This window comes from Equus przewalskii, chromosome X (genome assembly GCF_037783145.1).
Source record: "Equus przewalskii isolate Varuska chromosome X, EquPr2, whole genome shotgun sequence".
In the NCBI taxonomy this organism is placed as follows: domain Eukaryota; kingdom Metazoa; phylum Chordata; class Mammalia; order Perissodactyla; family Equidae; genus Equus; species Equus przewalskii.
This window is the reverse complement of record NC_091863.1, coordinates 81,372,635-81,389,147: the sequence shown is the minus strand read 5'-3', so window position 1 is coordinate 81,389,147 and position 16,513 is coordinate 81,372,635. Positions and strand designations below refer to the sequence as shown.

Below are 16,513 nucleotides of genomic sequence, written 5' to 3'. Positions count from 1 at the left end.
GTGCCAGCACTCATTTAAGCACTTCATACATATTAACTCATTTAATCCTTATTGCAACATGACAAATAGTAGGGGCTATCATTCCTACTTTTAAGAGATGCTGTTCACAAAGAGCTTAAGTAACTTGCCCAAGGTTACCTGGCCAGTAAGTAGTAAAGCCAGAATTCAAACTCAGGCAGTCCGGCTTCAGAATCTGTATATTAGGTTAAGGGTCTCACAGGCTGTGTGAGTGAGAAGACGTCAGCTACCAGAGAGACTGCCTCTGCTTTGGACCTCTGCATCTCTTCTCTCCAAACTGTATCATAACTTACTCTTTTTTTTTTTTAGTGAACTTTTCAAATATAAACTTTGTTTTTTAGAATGGTTTTAGATATACAGAAAAATTACAAAGGTAGTACAAGGAGTTCCCATATACCCTACATCCAGTTTCCCCTATTCTTTTTTTTTCTTTTTGAGGAAGATTATCCCTGAGCTAACATCTGCTGCCAATCCTCCTTTTTTTTTTTTTTTTTTTTTTGCTGAGGAAGACTGGCCCTGAGCTAACAGCTGTGCCCATCTTCCTCTATTTTATATGTGGGATGCCTACCACAGCATGGCTTGCCAAGCGATGCCATGTCTGCACCTGGGATCCAAACCGCTGAACCCCGGGCTGCCGAAGTGGAATGTGTACACTTAACTGCTGCGCCACTGGGCTGGCCCCCAGTTTTCCTTGTTCTTAACAACTTACACTAGTATGGTACATTTGTTACAATTAATGAATCACTATTGATACCTTGTTATTAACTAAAGTCCATGCTTCATTCACATTTCCTTAGTTTTTATTTAACATCCTTTTTTGTCCCAAGATCCCATCCAGCATGCCACAGTACATTTAGTTGTCAAGTTTCCTTAGGCTCTTCTTGGCTGTGACAGTTGCTCAGACTTTGTTTTTGATGACCTAGACAGCAGTACTGGTTAGATATTTTGTAGAATTCCCCTCACTTGGTGTTTGTCTGATATTTTTTTCTCATGATTAGACTGTAGTTATGTGTTCTTGGGAGGAAAATCACAGAGATAAAGGCCTTTCTCATCACATCATATCATGAGTACATGCTGTCAACATGACAACGCTGATGATGTTGACCTTGATCTCCTGGCTGAGGTGGTCTTTGTCAGGTCTCTCCTCTGTAAAGTTACTCTATTCTCCCCTTTCCGTGCTGTGTTCTGTGGAAGGAAGTCTCTATGTGCAGCCCATGCTTAAGGAATGGGGAGTTATGCTCCACGTCCTTGAAGTGGAGTATCTGTATAAATTATTTAGAATTCTCCTGTGTGGGAGGTTTGTCTATTCTTACTCATTTGTTTATTAAATCATTTATTAATACAGTATGGGCTCATGGGTATTTTATATTTTGAGTTATAATCCACCACTACTTTATTTTCTTGCTCAAACTGTTCCAACTTTGCCATTGGGAGTTCTTTCAATTGTCTCCTTTATCCCTTTGACATACCTTCATTGCTGTTTTTTTTTTTTTTTTTTTTTAACATTTCCTTGCTTTCTGGCACTATAAGATACTGCAGGCTCATCTTCTGTATTCCCTGCCCTAGTCACAGAATCAGCCAATTTCTCCAATCATCCCTGGATGCTTTCATTAGAGAATGGTATTAGAAACCAAAATCTGGGTACTAGATGTGCTCATTGCTACTGGAGTGTCATTGCTTCTAGGCCCTCTCAGATGACAGAGCAAGGAAATATATGTATGTATACTGTTAAAAACCAAAATTCAACTGAGTAAATTTGAAGATCTAATTGGCTTTATTAAGTGATTCATGAATTTGGCAGCATCTCTTCTGGCAAGCAGAGAGATACTCCAAGGGGTTACACAGCATGGACGGCTTTTATAGTAAGGAGGGTGGGACAAGGAAAGGAAGTCATCAGCAAGGAAAAAAAGGAAAGTTCATTGGAGGACAGTAAAAAATCAGGTGATGACAGCTTCTCATTGGTTGAGCTGTGGTGTTTTCCATTGTCTGGGCTTGTTGCTGGGCAAGAAGGAAGTCTTCCTCCTGCTGGATTAGTAAAATAGTTGCACTTCCTGATTGGGAGTGCAAGGTACATCTCTTCCTGTTGGAGTGAGTAACTGATCTCTTCCTGTTAGGGTCTGTAATTGATGTCTTTCTGTTTGGGTAATTGATGATGTGAGTGGTAAGGTGTGAGAGCTCCCACTACAGGCCTTCCTAACTCCAGTTTTAGTTGAGGTTTCCTTTATTAATTTGAACAGTTTTCCGTTTTGATCAAGATCTTCCTTTGAAAGGGTCGCTGATCAAGAGAGTTAGGTTTTTCAAATTGAGTAGCCTTTGTCCCTTGGTTCCAGGAAGGACCTTTCCTGGGTGTCATGTCCCATGTCAGAGGGAAAGTGCATGGACCAGAAACAGCTTAAGGACACATTTAAGTAACAAGGAAGTGTAGTAGGGAGACCTCTGAAGTGTTTCTTATTCAAAGTCTATATTTAGTCAAGGTTGTAAGCTTTGGAAATCATCTCGAAGCACTGAGTTAGCATCACCTTATTAGGCACATCATTTTGACAAACAATAGTTACATAACTTAGCAACAAGAATACAGTGCAGAATTTAAAACAACCTAATGAAATCAGTTTGTAAGATGGTTCTAAACCAGGAGCCCAGACCTGAAGGTGACCAGCTAAATATAGCAAAAGACCATGGATCATCAGGTGAAATTTGTTGTCATTTATCCATGTGCAACAGCAGGTGTTTGCTGTTGCATAGACACCTCCTTGCTCAGCAAGTAGATAATCAAGGGCTATAGGATTATCCAAAACTACTTTATCCAACAAGTCAAGTGATCATTGCTGAGCTGAGACTGCTTTGGCTGTGGAATTGGCCAACTCTCCTAATGTTAGGGAGAGATTTCCAGTCATTTGTTCATTGGCACTTACTCTGGTCCACAGAGAGAAAGCTCTCCTCGTGAAGGGAAACCCAGAATCACGCATGCCTCCCAGAAGTTCTCATTTAAGGTGGTTATAGAGATTTGATGGGATGAACCAGTGGGAGGCTTCTGTTTTGTTATGGAGAGAGAATAAAATAGTGAATACAGCAAGGGCACACTGTCCTTTTATTCTCCAGCTGTCAAGGCAATGAGTTGCCCAGGCATAAAGGCCATTACCAAAACCTCCACATATAAAGATGTGGCTAGGAGGTGTGCATAAGACTCCTGCATAGGTGATGACTTCCAGGGACCTATTAGTATGATATCATTCACCCAAGACTCAGATATTTCATTATTACATATTGAAGGATTACGTAAACATAGTGGTATTTGGGATTCTAGCAAAGTTACTTAGGGGGAACTAAGGGGTCATTGCTGTCTTGGTTTAAAGACAAATCCAACTATTGGAGAGGTTTCCCCTGTTCGCAGTAGACTGGGAAATGTGGACAAGGGCATTGTCCTTCCAAGAAAGAGAGGGAGAAAATGAAGTAAGAAACAATAGTGAGGAAATGGTGTACAGGCCTGGTCCAATCATCTTGGGAAAGCTGTTTCCTTCAGATGCCATCTGCTTCAATTACTGGAAATCATAAATTTCAGGTCACTTGATGGTGTGCAGGTCAGTTTTGGTGCCTTCTTTAGGTATGACACATGAATCCAAAATCCACTCCTTGGAGTTGGCAGTACAAGGGTTGCTCCGTAGTACCTGGTAGGGACAGTGATGATTCCAACTAATTGGCAAAGCTTTCATTAAGGCTTGTTTAATTTGCTCAATGAAATGGGTGCCTTGATCACTGGAGATTGTGAAAGGTATACCCAAGTGGGAAACACATTCTCTAACAGATTTTTTTGCCACCGAGAGGGCATTAGCCTTCTGACAGGGAAAGGCTGACAGGGAAACCCGTCTGGAAAACATACATATAGTAACAAGAACATACTGTTAACTCATGCTAAGTGGCAGTTGAATGAAATCCAGCTGCAAGTGTTCAAAGGGTCCAGAGGGAGGAGGTCTGAGGCCTCTGGGGACAAAAGTAATTTTTCTAGGATCGTGGACCTAGAAGGTCAGACATTGCTAGTAGACTGTTTTTGAGGTTTTATAGAAATCTTCCCACCAATATCGATTTATAATTTGATTCATCTTAAGTGCACTATAGTGGGTGAAAGAGTGAAAAAAAGAAAAAATGGGGTTTGCCAGAGAGCTGGAAGAAGCAAGCAGCTGTCTTGGTTTCCTGTAGCTCTGACTGTTCATTTAATTTATAGACATTGTTTACCCATCCTAATTTTTGTGACTCAGGAGCAGAATGTTGCCGTTACAAGGACATCATGATGGCAAAAGTCTGGCAATGAAGGGTCATTATTTTTTTACAGGAGTGATACCAAACCTTAAGTGAGTTCGCTCCCCCGTTGTGCAGCAAGCCAATCTCTGACACTGGGGGTAGTGGAAGAAAGTAGAGATTTTATTATTGCACAGCACTGAGCAAGGAGAAAGGGCAGCTAATGCTGAAATCCCAAACTCCTCGAAAAGCTAAAAGGAAGGGTTCTTATTTGGGGTTTTAGGTAGGGGAGGGGAAGCATATAGCCTTGCTGGTCTGAGCTTTCCTGCCAGTCTGTGTTTGGCTTTGAGACTACTTGCAGAGAGGTGGGAGCCCATGACCTTGCTGGTCAGCAGCTCTCCCACCAGTCTGTATCTCTTTGCGGGGAGGAGATAATGAATCCAGGTGCTTGTCCTTGGCAGTGTCTGTCTCCATGGAAGATAGTGGATTCTGGAGCCAGGAAGCCAGAGAGTAAGCAGGGAATGAGTGTTTTGGTTTTAACTCCACATATGCTGGGTTTAATGTGAGGGAAATGATATCAGGGTCAGTATCAGAAGCAGAATGGACTTTATCCAAATGTGCTACAATCTTCGTAAGTTCTGTTGCTGCTATCTTTGTGTGAAAGTCAGCAAGGGCATTTTCCTGATACTCAGATTCAGTCCTTTTAGTGTGAGTCTCAATCTTGATGACAGATGAATCTTCAAAAAGGTATTGGAGTAACTATAAGTGACAAAAGACTTAAAAAATGATTCATTATAATGCAGTTGGCAAAGGAATTTGGTTCTTTCTTTTTGAGGAAAATTAGCCCTGAGCTAACTGCTGCCAATCCTCCTCTTTTTGCTGAGGAAGGCTGGCCCTGAGCTAACATCTGTGCCCATCTTCCTCCACTTTATATGTGGGATGCCTGCCACAGCATGGCTTGACAAGCGGTGCCATGTCTGCACCCAGGATCCAAACCTGCGAACCCCTGGCTGGCGAAGCAGAACATGTGAACTTAACCACTGCGCCACTGGGCCGGCCCCGGAATTTGGTTATTTTTGTGACATAAAACATTTTAAGATAATAGCTATAATTATGACTGATAACAGTATACCAGGACATATCAGGATTTTAGGAATTTCACACAATTTCTAGAACACTTATATGCCTATACAGACACAGCATACAGAAGGATTCCAATCTTAGCCAGTCTTGACTATCCATAAAATTCCTTCCCCATATTATTTCCAGTAGTTTTAATTACTTATGTTAAAATTTAAACCCTTAGAACCTTTAATTTCTAGTGAAAATTTAAGTAAGAAATTAGGAACTTTACATTAGCGTTCTGTGGATTGGCAGACTTATAAATACTTTTTATAGTTTCTAGAAATATGTGCTTTTCCATAGAGAAATTCTTGGAGTGACACAAGACGTGTTTACTAATAGATCCAATTTTATCTTTAGTTTCTCTTCAATAAGAAGCCAAAAGTAGATAAATCTATGTTCAGTAATTTTCAATGTTTTATCATATTAGGATATGATCTAGATATTTAATAAGTCACCATCATTTAACTTAGAAAAACTCTAAAGTTTCAGGTTGCTAAAAAGATTTGGGAAACTTATTTGAAAAGTTCACCTAAAAAAACTTTTATTCTACTTACATTTATTTAATTTACTTGCTCTTAACAATTAGATTTAGATTACTTACGAAAATTTTATCATACCAAGTAATTTTTCTTGTTGACAAATTTGTAAGTCCAGGTAGAATAAAAGTATTAAATTTAATGCTGATAACTCTAAAGACATGACTGTTTTAATTAAACCAATGGACCTAAACTAGTTTTTATTTGCTAAAGATTATTTTAGATTATGTGAACTTGAAAGAACATTTGAGTCATTTTTTTTTATACTCCTGAGAACTTTGGAAGGCCCAATCCTTACAAGTGGTTGCTATCAAACCAATTAGATAGAGCTCCTTTTCAAATCAATTTTAGCAAACCATCTGGAGGGAGAAAAATATCTTACACTTACAACACATATGTATGGACATACACACAAACACACATAGATGCAAACGGAGATCTTATAGCTTTTGTTTTTGCTAGTATTTGTGGAGAGGATATTTAAGATTTTTTTTATTATCCCAATTTCCAAATACCTCCCCACTTTCTGATAAGAAATATTTGCATTTCAAAGAATGGCTGTTAGAGCCTAAAGAAGATGGGGATAGAAAATTTACATCACAAAGGCACAGATTAAATGCAGGACAGTTCTATTTCCAATGTCCTGATCTTTCTAAGCATTTTGAGAGGAATAGGTGAGGTTTAGGGGACTGGCAAAAGGGTGGGTAAAGTTTGAACTTCTAGAGCCACACCTTTGGCCCTGCAGAGAATTACAAGGATCTGGATTGCAGCCTGAATGATAAAGAGGCTAATCTGCCCTTCTAATTGCCTTACCTCCAATTCCCTCCTTTCCCTCTGGGTACGTAGTTTTAGCATAGGGGAGAAGGCCAAAAAAAAATTCCTATCAGCCTCTGAATATGGGTTTCCAATTTGCCCAAATTTCTGATCATAGAGTTATTAAATCCTTTTAAATATCTTGTCAGGTTTCAGCTAGGACAAACAGTAAATATTTCTGGCAGATCAAATAACCCCATTAATTTTAATTTTGGTCTCCACTTGGCTGTTTAAGGGAGTAACATAGTAGCAGTTTATCAGGGAAGCCTTCAGAGTCCTGTCAGTTTTGAGAGGGGCCCATATAGAGGACCCTACCCTGGAGGTGGTTATGAGGGCATTGAGAAGAATGCATAGGACTTTTTTTTATTTTTAAAGGTTGACACTTGAGCTAACAACTGTTGCCAATCTTCTTTGCCTTTTTTTTCCTTCTGCTTTTTCTCCCCAAATCATGCCAGTACATAGTTGTGTATTTTAGTTGTGGATCCTTCTAGTTGTGGCATGTGGGATGCTGCCTCAACATGACTTGATGAGCGGTGCCATGTCTGCACCTAGAATCTGAACCAGCGAAACCCTGGGCCGCGGCAGTGGAGTGCGTGAACATAACCACTCTGCCACAGAGCCGGCCCTGCATAGGACTTTTTTTTTTTTTGAGGAAGATTAGCCCCTGAGCTAATTGCTGCCAATCCTCCTCTTTTTGCTGAGGAAGACTGGCCCTGAGCTAACATCATGCCCATCTTCCTGTACTTTATATGTGGGATGCCTATGTAGGGGAGGAGGACATTTCCTCTCCCCAAATGTGGGTTCGTCTGGCCGGAGAACAAATTAAATTCACATGAGACAGAATAGCAAGAGAAAATTGAACAAAGCTTTATGAGGAACCATGGCCCGGGGCCTTTCTTCCCGAAGGAAGAAAGGGCACTGAAGAAGTGGGGTGCACATAGTGATTATATACCCCCAAACAGGGTGTTTCACATGTGATTGAAATGTCCTTCCCACAATAGTCACAAGGCCGCTCTGTCAGCATAGAACTCGATGGAAATGACAGATAGGTCTGCTGTCCCAGTGAACTGCGCGGGGTGGCAGGTGTGTTGCCTCGGGCTGGGGGGGGGTTCACAGATGAGCGCTGCAATCGGTTCCCAGCCTAAAGAAAGATGCTTAATCTTTAAGGAGATGCCAACGTTGGGAGGGGGAGGGAAGTCAGTTACAGGAGGTTACCAGACTAGCACAATAAAATGCAGATTTAAGTCCTTGCCTTTGGTATTGATTAAGAGTTTTTGGAGAGAAGGTCATCTCCTTTCTTTTTCTTGGTACAGAGAGGGAGGCACCTTTTACAGATAGAGATTTACCTTACAAATGTAAACTTGTCCTAACAAAGGGCAAGTTCCATTGCTCAGAGCCTCCTTGCCTGTCCCAGTTTATCAAAAGCAATGAGCCTCAAATAATCCTGATGCCAAAGAGACATATCTTGGGGTGGCCAATTCCAGGTCCCCACACCTACCACAGCACGGTGTGTCAAGCGGTGCCATGTCTGCACATAGGGTTCAAACTGGTGAACCCCGGGCCACCGAAGTGGAACGTGTGCACTTAACCGCTGCACCACTGGGCCGGCCCCTGCATAGGAATTTTGAGGGCTTTTTTCCAGTGTCCCAGTTGATCACAACTGAGACACTGGTCTTTGGACCAGCACTTTTTTGAAGGTGGACCCCAGGGAGGGTGCACTGTGGGAGGCCTTGGTTTTATTTTGGGTCTCTGGCCTTGGAGCTGTTACAGCTGGATAGCTATTAGCTCGTGGATTTCTGTTTGCCATCTTGCTCCAGGGTTCTTTCAAAGTGCTCAGCTGTAGTCACGAGTTTAGTCAGGCCTGTGACTTCTTAGGTTTAGGAAATTCTTTGACCATAGCTCTTAGTTCAGTCTGACCAAGGAGTGAAGGACACCTGAGGGGGATCATCTGCAGTTCTGGTAATTTTATTTTAAACGGTAATTGTTTAACAGTCTCTTCAGAGTAGAAAGGCAGTTCAGACAGAATTTGTAAAACTTGAGTACTCAGGCGAAAAAGAACAAGGGGGGATAGGAGGAGTCAGTTTGTAGTCACGTTCATCCTATCATCTTTTGTCTCTTTAATTTTCCATTAGCCTTTTGTAACCAATCTTTTAATGAAGCTATTTTGGAATCTTAAAGCCTTTTGTAAGCTTTTGTATACCAGTTAAAGCAGGCATCCTGTTCTGTCTGTCCGGTTTGGGATCCCTTGCTCTCTAGTGTATTTCTTAAATGAGTGATTTTATCTAATTCGAACATTCCCCGTAATGGCCATTGTAATTCCAGGCCAATTTTAGTAAAATTTTGCACTGTTTGTAGATATCTACAGCTTCTGGGACTATAGTTTTTAAACATAAAATAAGCAGGTGTGCTGGAAGGTGGTGATGTGGATCAAGGCTGCCCCACAGAGAGAAGCCCAAGGAGTCCTGGCCTGCATGCCAATCTATATGACCCGATTCATATCTAAAGTTATGCAACCACACAATAACCAGACCCCACCAGCACTGATACCATTTAATGACTTTTTACATCATCTTTCCTTTGTCTAGTAAAAATAAGTCACATACCCATGCCTTATAAATTTAGCCCTGCCCACAACACATTGCAGCCCTTCATTGCCCCTGGGTCCTGTCCCCATACTATTATCTGAATAAAAGAACACTACTACCAGACATTGAGAGTCCAAGAAATCTTTCTTTGACTCCTCAGCTCACCAAGCCCGCATCATTTCTGGTGGCCTGTACAGGAATCTTGCTTCACCAGCTTGTGAGCTTAAGTTCTGGTAAGTGCACTTTTCTTCCTTGTGCCTTCCTCTTTTTCAAGGATGGATATAAATTCACTTATTCATCAGGAACCATCTCGGACAGCTGTATGAATCCACATTTGCTGCCCATGGATACTCTATGAGGCAAACCGTGGCATTCAGCCTGAATAGAATCAGTATCTTAAGCCTGGGGGTGATGAAGAATGAATTAATCCATTCCTTCCTAACCCTGTCTCTAATATGTAAATTTTACATGGGCACGGATTGACCGCTTAAGTCATTAGGATGGTCGCCAATCGCCAAGACTCTTTGGCAGGTTTCTTTTCCTGAGGCTGGATTGGAATCCCTCCCTATGGCTCCTGACCACACTCCAAACCACTGAAAAGTCCCGATCGGGACTCCAGTTCAAGGAAAGTACCAAACTCTAACCTTTTGTTGAATATGGGAACCCCTTCTTGGGAGAATGGCTCCAGGACACAATTGGGTACAATGTCCCCCAAAATGGTGGAAAATTCTTCACTGTTTTTCTCTAATCTTTTACCTCTGGGACCATTCACCAGGCACCTATTACTGCCAGGTGAGGGGGACTGGAATTGGCCACCCCAAGATATGCCTCTTTGGCATAAGGATTATTTTGGGCTGGTTACTTTTAATAACTGCAGACAGGAAAGAAACTCTGAAAACTAGAATTTGCTTACCCTTTGTTGAGAGACATTTACATTTGTAAAGGAAATCTCTGTCTGTAAATATGTCTCCCTCTCTGTACCAGGAAGAAGGGGGAATGACCTTATCTCTAGAAACTCTTATCAATGCGGAAGGCAAGGACTTAACTCTGCGTAATAACCTGACTCTTGTTTACTGTACTTGTCTAGTAATCTCCTGTAGCTGACTCCCCACCCCCAACATCTTCCTTTGCTTTAGCTGAAGATGATATTTAAGGTGGTGGCTTTAGCCATTTTGGTGAGTTGCTCAGTTTGCCTGAGGCTCTCCCATGTATAAATGTTATAAAACTCTCTTTAATTTTCTCCTGTTATTCTGTCTCATGTGAATTTAGTTCATTTTTCTGGCCAGAAGGACCCAGAGCGGGTAGAGGAAATGTCTTCCTCCCTTACACAGGTATAATAGGGAAGATATACAAGGGATGCAATGCAGGGGGATGCCCCCATCAACCGTTGCTGTAGGAACCCCACAGGAGGAACAATGATCAGGATGCTGACCTAGGTTCAGGGGGAGTTTCAAGGTAATGGACCCTTCTCTTTCATCTCTCTTAAAGTTACAGTGGCCATTTTGGGCTCCTTTTTAGCTTTGTAACTGAGAAACAGAGAAATCTTTAAAGAGTCAAAGGCTCCACCCCTGGGAGCCCTCCCCGCTGGTTTCCGGGCCTGATCACCCCGGTGACCCCAAGTGGGCTGCCCTCTCTTGGTGGTTGACTCGTTGAGTATTTTAGGCACCTACTGAGTCAGTTATGAGTATCAGATGATGCGGGATTGGTGAGCCGAGGAGTTGAAAGAAAGATTTCTTAGACTCTTAAGATCTGGCAGTAGTGCTCTTTTATTTAGAGAATAGTGTAGCATGGGGACAGGACCCATGGGCAGTCAGAGCTTCTGCTGCCGCTTCTGCTGCCCCCGCTGGCATGGGGACAGGACCCACGGGCAGGCAGAGCCACTGCTGCTGCCCCCGCTGGCATGGGGACAGGACCCATGGGCAGGCAGAGCTGGTGCGTGGGGACAAGATCCACGGGCAGTCAGAGCTCCTGCTGCTGCCCCGAGTTGAGGGTTAGGGCTAAATTTAAGGCATAGGTATATGATTCATCTCTTTACAAGACAAAGGAAAGAACATGAAAAAAAGTTAAAATGGTATCAGTGCAGGTGGGGTCTGGTCATTGGGTGATCCCATGACTTTTAGACAAGAATCAAATCGGATTAAGTAAAGGTTAGAAAGGTTAGACGCCACCACCCTAAACCAGTTACATGAGATTGCCAGACAGCAACCAACTTAAGTTCTTGCCTTCCCCATTAAGAGCTTCTAGGGACAAGATCATCTCTCTTCTTCTTCCTGGTACAGAGAGGGAGGCACCTTTTACAGATATTTACCTTACAAATGCAAATGTGTCCCAACAAGGGCAAGTTCCATTCCCCAGAGCCTCCTTCCCTGTCCCAGTTTATCGAAAGCAATCAGCCCAAAACAATCCTGATGCCAAAGAGACATATCCTGGGGTGGCCAATTTCAGGTCCCTACAAGGTCATCCCCCCTTCCTTCACAAACGCAAATGTCTCAAAAGGGCAAGCAAAATTCCAGTCCTTGGAGCCTGCTTCTCATCTGCAGTTTTAAAAGTAACCAGCCTAAAAATCCTCATCACAAACCGGTTTAAAATTAAGCAGCCTAAAAGTCCTCATCATCAGAGCCCTGTGATTTATTCTGTGAACTGTCCTGCTGGGGTTGTGTGCCCGGCATGGGAACTGTTGTGTGACCCTTATCTTGATAACCCTTGGGAAGAGGCTGTGAGCATGAGGCCTGATCTCTTCTTTTCTTTGTCTCATTCGTCACCTCCTCTGTTGTCACCAAGTCGAGGTTAAGTTCAGGCTGGACCTGAGCAGAACCTCGACCTTCAGTAAACTCGAAAACTTGAAAACCCTTTGCCAAGGACTTAACTCTCAACCTTGGTTTTGTGAGCCCTGGCCCCAACCTACTCCAAGCCTTTGCCTCTTGCCTCCCTGGCTTTCCTTGTGCTGGCTCAGGGAGTAGGTGCCTGGGCTGAGTGGGACTTGACTAAATCTTATAACTATATGGATGCCTGCAGTCAGGCTCTTCACCCTTCTCTAGGCCCACTGATAGTTGACACAGCTTTACCGCCATGGGGAATGCCTCAATCATCCCCAGAGACTCACCCCTCACGTGCATTCTAACTAATTGGAGACACTTTCAATTGGATGGATTATGCCCCAGAAACTCCATCTTGGAGAAAACTTGACTTTCTCTGTCCCTTTATGTTGTAGTTGGACAGGTAGATCAACCTATAATGTCATTTGAGTTACAACCTGGTTTCTGAGAAATCCAGAGCAATTGTCCTTAGAAAGTCCTTGCAAGACTGGAAAAGCAGCTCTAGAGGCAGTTCAGACTCCACCCAGTTCCTTTATCTCAAAAAGGATTATCATCTCCACTCTCCAGGAACTGTTATCTAGCCCGTAGATAATTCCTAAGACTGAAGAAAAATAAAAGGAAAAAGGAAAAAAGGCCATAAGCGTGCCCTTGCCAAAAAATCTAGCATCTTAAATGTCTTCTCCACAAATATTAGTAAAATTAAGGCTCAAAACAATATTTGGATTCATAGCTGGTGAGCTTTGTATTACTGTACCTGATTCATGGCAGTACTTTTTAAAATAATAGCTGTGGAAACTCTGTGTATGTGTGTCATACAAAGCCAGTCAATTTTGACAAGCTCCAGGAAATAACTCAGGGAACAGATAAAAACCCTGCCATTTCTCAAGGGAGATTAGCTGAAGCTATTTGAAAATACACTAATCTCGGGGCTGGCCCCGTGGCCGAGTGGTTAAGTTCCTGCGCTCCGCTGCAGGCGGCCCAGTGTTTCGTTGGTTCGAATCCTGGGCGCGGACATGGCACAGCTCATCAGGCCACGCTGAGGCAGCGTCCCACATGCCACAGCTAGAAGGACCCACAACTAAGAATATACAACTATGTACCGGGGGGCTTTGGGGAGAAAAAGGAAAAAAATAAAATCTTTAAAAAAAAAAAAAAAAAAAAAAAAGAAAATACACTAATCTAGACCCTACTTCTCCAGAGGGGATGACTATTCTAAACATGCATTTTATTAGTCAATCTGCCCCAGACATACACTGAAAATTGACTAAATTGGCCTTGGGTCCTCAAACACCTGTACTGAGACTTTTGGAGGTTGCTACTCAGGTGTTTTAATGATCAGGACTTGACTCAAACGGGATAAGGACAGAAGGGCAAAATTACAGGGTAAGGTACAGGCTCACATTGTAGCAGCCACCATTGTGGATATGCCACAGAAACAGGCTAACCAGGGGCCCAAGTCTCAAACTACCAATTCTGGAGGCCCAGGTAAGTGCCCTTGTTACTGTTGCCATCAATTTGGACACTGGAGCAAACAGGGCCCAGGAAAGGATCTTCCTTCTGGGCCTGGTCCTCTCTGCAAGCGAGAGGGACATTGGAAGTGTGATTTTCCTCACCTCCAGAGCAAGGAGGGGCCAAGAACACGCTTCCCTGCTCAGAGACGTGATCCTGAAGACTCCATCTGCCTGAAGGGGCCCAGAGGCCAGTCCAGCTCCCATCACCATCGAACAGACTGAGCCCCAGGTTACTCTGGATGTGGAAGGCAAGCAAATCAATTTTCTTATTGATAGGGGAGCCGCTAACTCTGTACTTGTTTGCCACTCTGGCCCAACTCGTAAGTCCCATCAAAAAGTTGTTGGAATAGAGGGCAACTCCAAGTTTTATTATCAAACTCTTCCTTGGTCTTGCCAATATTGGACTCAGATGTTTTCTCGTACTTTCCTAGTCTTACCTAGTTGTCCTACTCCCTTCTTAGGGCAAGACTTAATGAAAAAATTAGGAAGCCAATTTATTCTAATACATGAGGAGTACGGCTTGTTTACTGCTCTCTCTCCAAGCTCTGTTGTTTCCCAGATACCCTCTAATATTCCACCCTATATATGGGAAGCAATTGATCCCCAGGTTTGGGCCTGCTCCCTTCCAGGAAGAGCTATAACAGCACAACAAGTCTCTATTACCTTGTGCGACTCTTCTCTTGTACCCCATAAGAAGCAATACCCTTTAAATCCAGAGGCAATTGAAGGATTACAGCCCCTCATATTAAAATTCCTCAGTCACGGCCTCTTTAAATGATGTCAATCTCCCTATAATACTCCTATCTCATCTGTAAAGAAGCCAAATGGAGATTATCATTTGGTCCAGGACCTCTGCATAATTAATGAAGCCACTGTTCCTATTCACTCCATTGTGCCTAACCCATATACCCTATGTTCCCAGATCCCAGAAAACACTAACTTATTTACAGTCCTGGACTTAAAGGATGCTTTCTTTTGTATTCCTCTGGATAAGACTTCCCAACCTTTATTTGTCTTTGAATGGAAGTTTCCTAGTGAAGTTCTTCCTATCCATTTGACGTGGACAGTCCTCCCTCAAGGTTTTGGGATAGCCCCCATTTGTTTGGAAGTGCCCTAGGCAAGGATCTGCAGGATGTCCAACTCCCTGTCAGTGGCTTAATACAATATGTTGAGGATATTATTATTTGTGGTCCCACAAAGGAGGATTCTGATCACAATACTGTCCTTGTTCTTAATTTTTTAGCCCAACAGGGATATTGAGTGTCCCCACAAAAGGCACAAATTCACAACAGCAGGTGTCCTCTTTGGGCCATGATTTAACCCCAGGACACTGGGTACTTTCTATAAATAGGAAAAAGACTATCCTCGAATTTGGACCACGAAGGACAAAAAAGACAACTTCACACTTTCCTGGGTATGGCGGGATTCTGTCGTTTATGGCTTCCTCAATTCGGGGTAATAGCAAAGCCTTTATGATATCGACCCTGATATCAGTTTCCCCACATTAAACCCAGCATATATGTGGTTAAAACCAAAACACTCATTCCCTGCTTACTCTCTGGCTTCCTGGCTCCAGAATCCACTATTCTCCATGGAGACAGACACCATCAAGGACAAGCACCTGGACTATCTCCTCCCCACAAAGAGATACAGACTGGTGGGAAAGCTTCTGACCAGCAAGGTCATGAGCTCCCTCCTCTCTGCAAGTGTCTCAAGGCCAAAGACAGGCTGGTGGAAAAGTTCCGACCAGCAAGGCCATATGCTCCCTCTCCCCTACCTAAAACCCCAAATAAAAACCCTTCCTTTTAACTTTTTCGGGGAGTTTGGGATTTGAGCATTAGCTGCCCTCTCTCCTTGCTCAGCGCTGTGCAAAAATAAAGTTCCTACTTTCTTCCACCACAACCGGTGTCAGAGATTGGCTTGCTGCGCAACGGGTGAGCGAACTCACTTCAGGTTTGGTAACATTTATATGAAGCAACCAGAGGACCTGATATGGAACCTCTGGAATGGACACAAAAGGAGGAAAAGGCCTTTCAGTCGATTCAACAGCAATTGTCTTCCGCCCGAGCCCTGGCTCTGCCTAATGTCAACAAGCCTTTTACTCTTTATGTTGCTGAAAAGCAGGGCCAGGCTCTTGGTACCCTCACTCAATGACTAGTCCCAGAGACCCAAATTGTTGGTTATTTCTCAAAAACTCTAGATTCGGTGGCTTTGGGATGGCCAGCCTGTTTAAGGGCTGTAGCAGCTACAGCTCTGTTAGTTGAGGAGGCTTCTAGGTTAACTATGAGACAACCTTTAACAGTCATGACTCCCCATCAGGTACAAGCCGTGCTAAAAACTAAGGGACATCAATGGATGACTGGAGGACGTCTAACTAAATATTGGTCCATCCTCCTAGACACCCCTGAGGTCATCCTTAAGGTTTGTCAAATGATTAATCCAGCAGACCTTATGCACAGTCCTGACTACCCAGACTAGAATTTGAGCTCACATGCTCTGAAGTCATGGAACAAGTGCACTCTAGCAGGCCTGACTTGCTGGACTCCCCCAGAGATAATGTGGATGACAACTGGTTTATAGATGGCAGTAGCTTCATAGAACAGGGCATATGCGAGGCAGGCTATGCTATAGTAAACACCTCGCACGTCATCGAGGCACAAGCCCTTCCAGCCAATACATCTGCCCCAAAGGCTGAACTCATCACTCTTACCTGAGCTCTTCACTTGGCAAAGGATATGGTTATTAATGTTTACACTGACTCAAAATATGCCTTCTTGGTCCTACACGCACATGGGGCCATATGGAAGGAAAGGGGATTACTCAATACAAAGAACTCCCTTGTCAAGTACAGAACAGAGGTTTTGGCTCTTTTAAAC

At 43.1% G+C, this 16,513-nt stretch overlaps 1 protein-coding gene across 1 annotated transcript in view; it reads left to right on the top strand.

Annotated features, from left to right (window-relative positions):
- The window catches only part of TRMT2B (tRNA methyltransferase 2 homolog B), a 137,044-nt gene that overhangs the window by 60,167 nt on the left and 60,364 nt on the right, over positions 1-16,513 (top strand). The window lies entirely within an intron of this gene.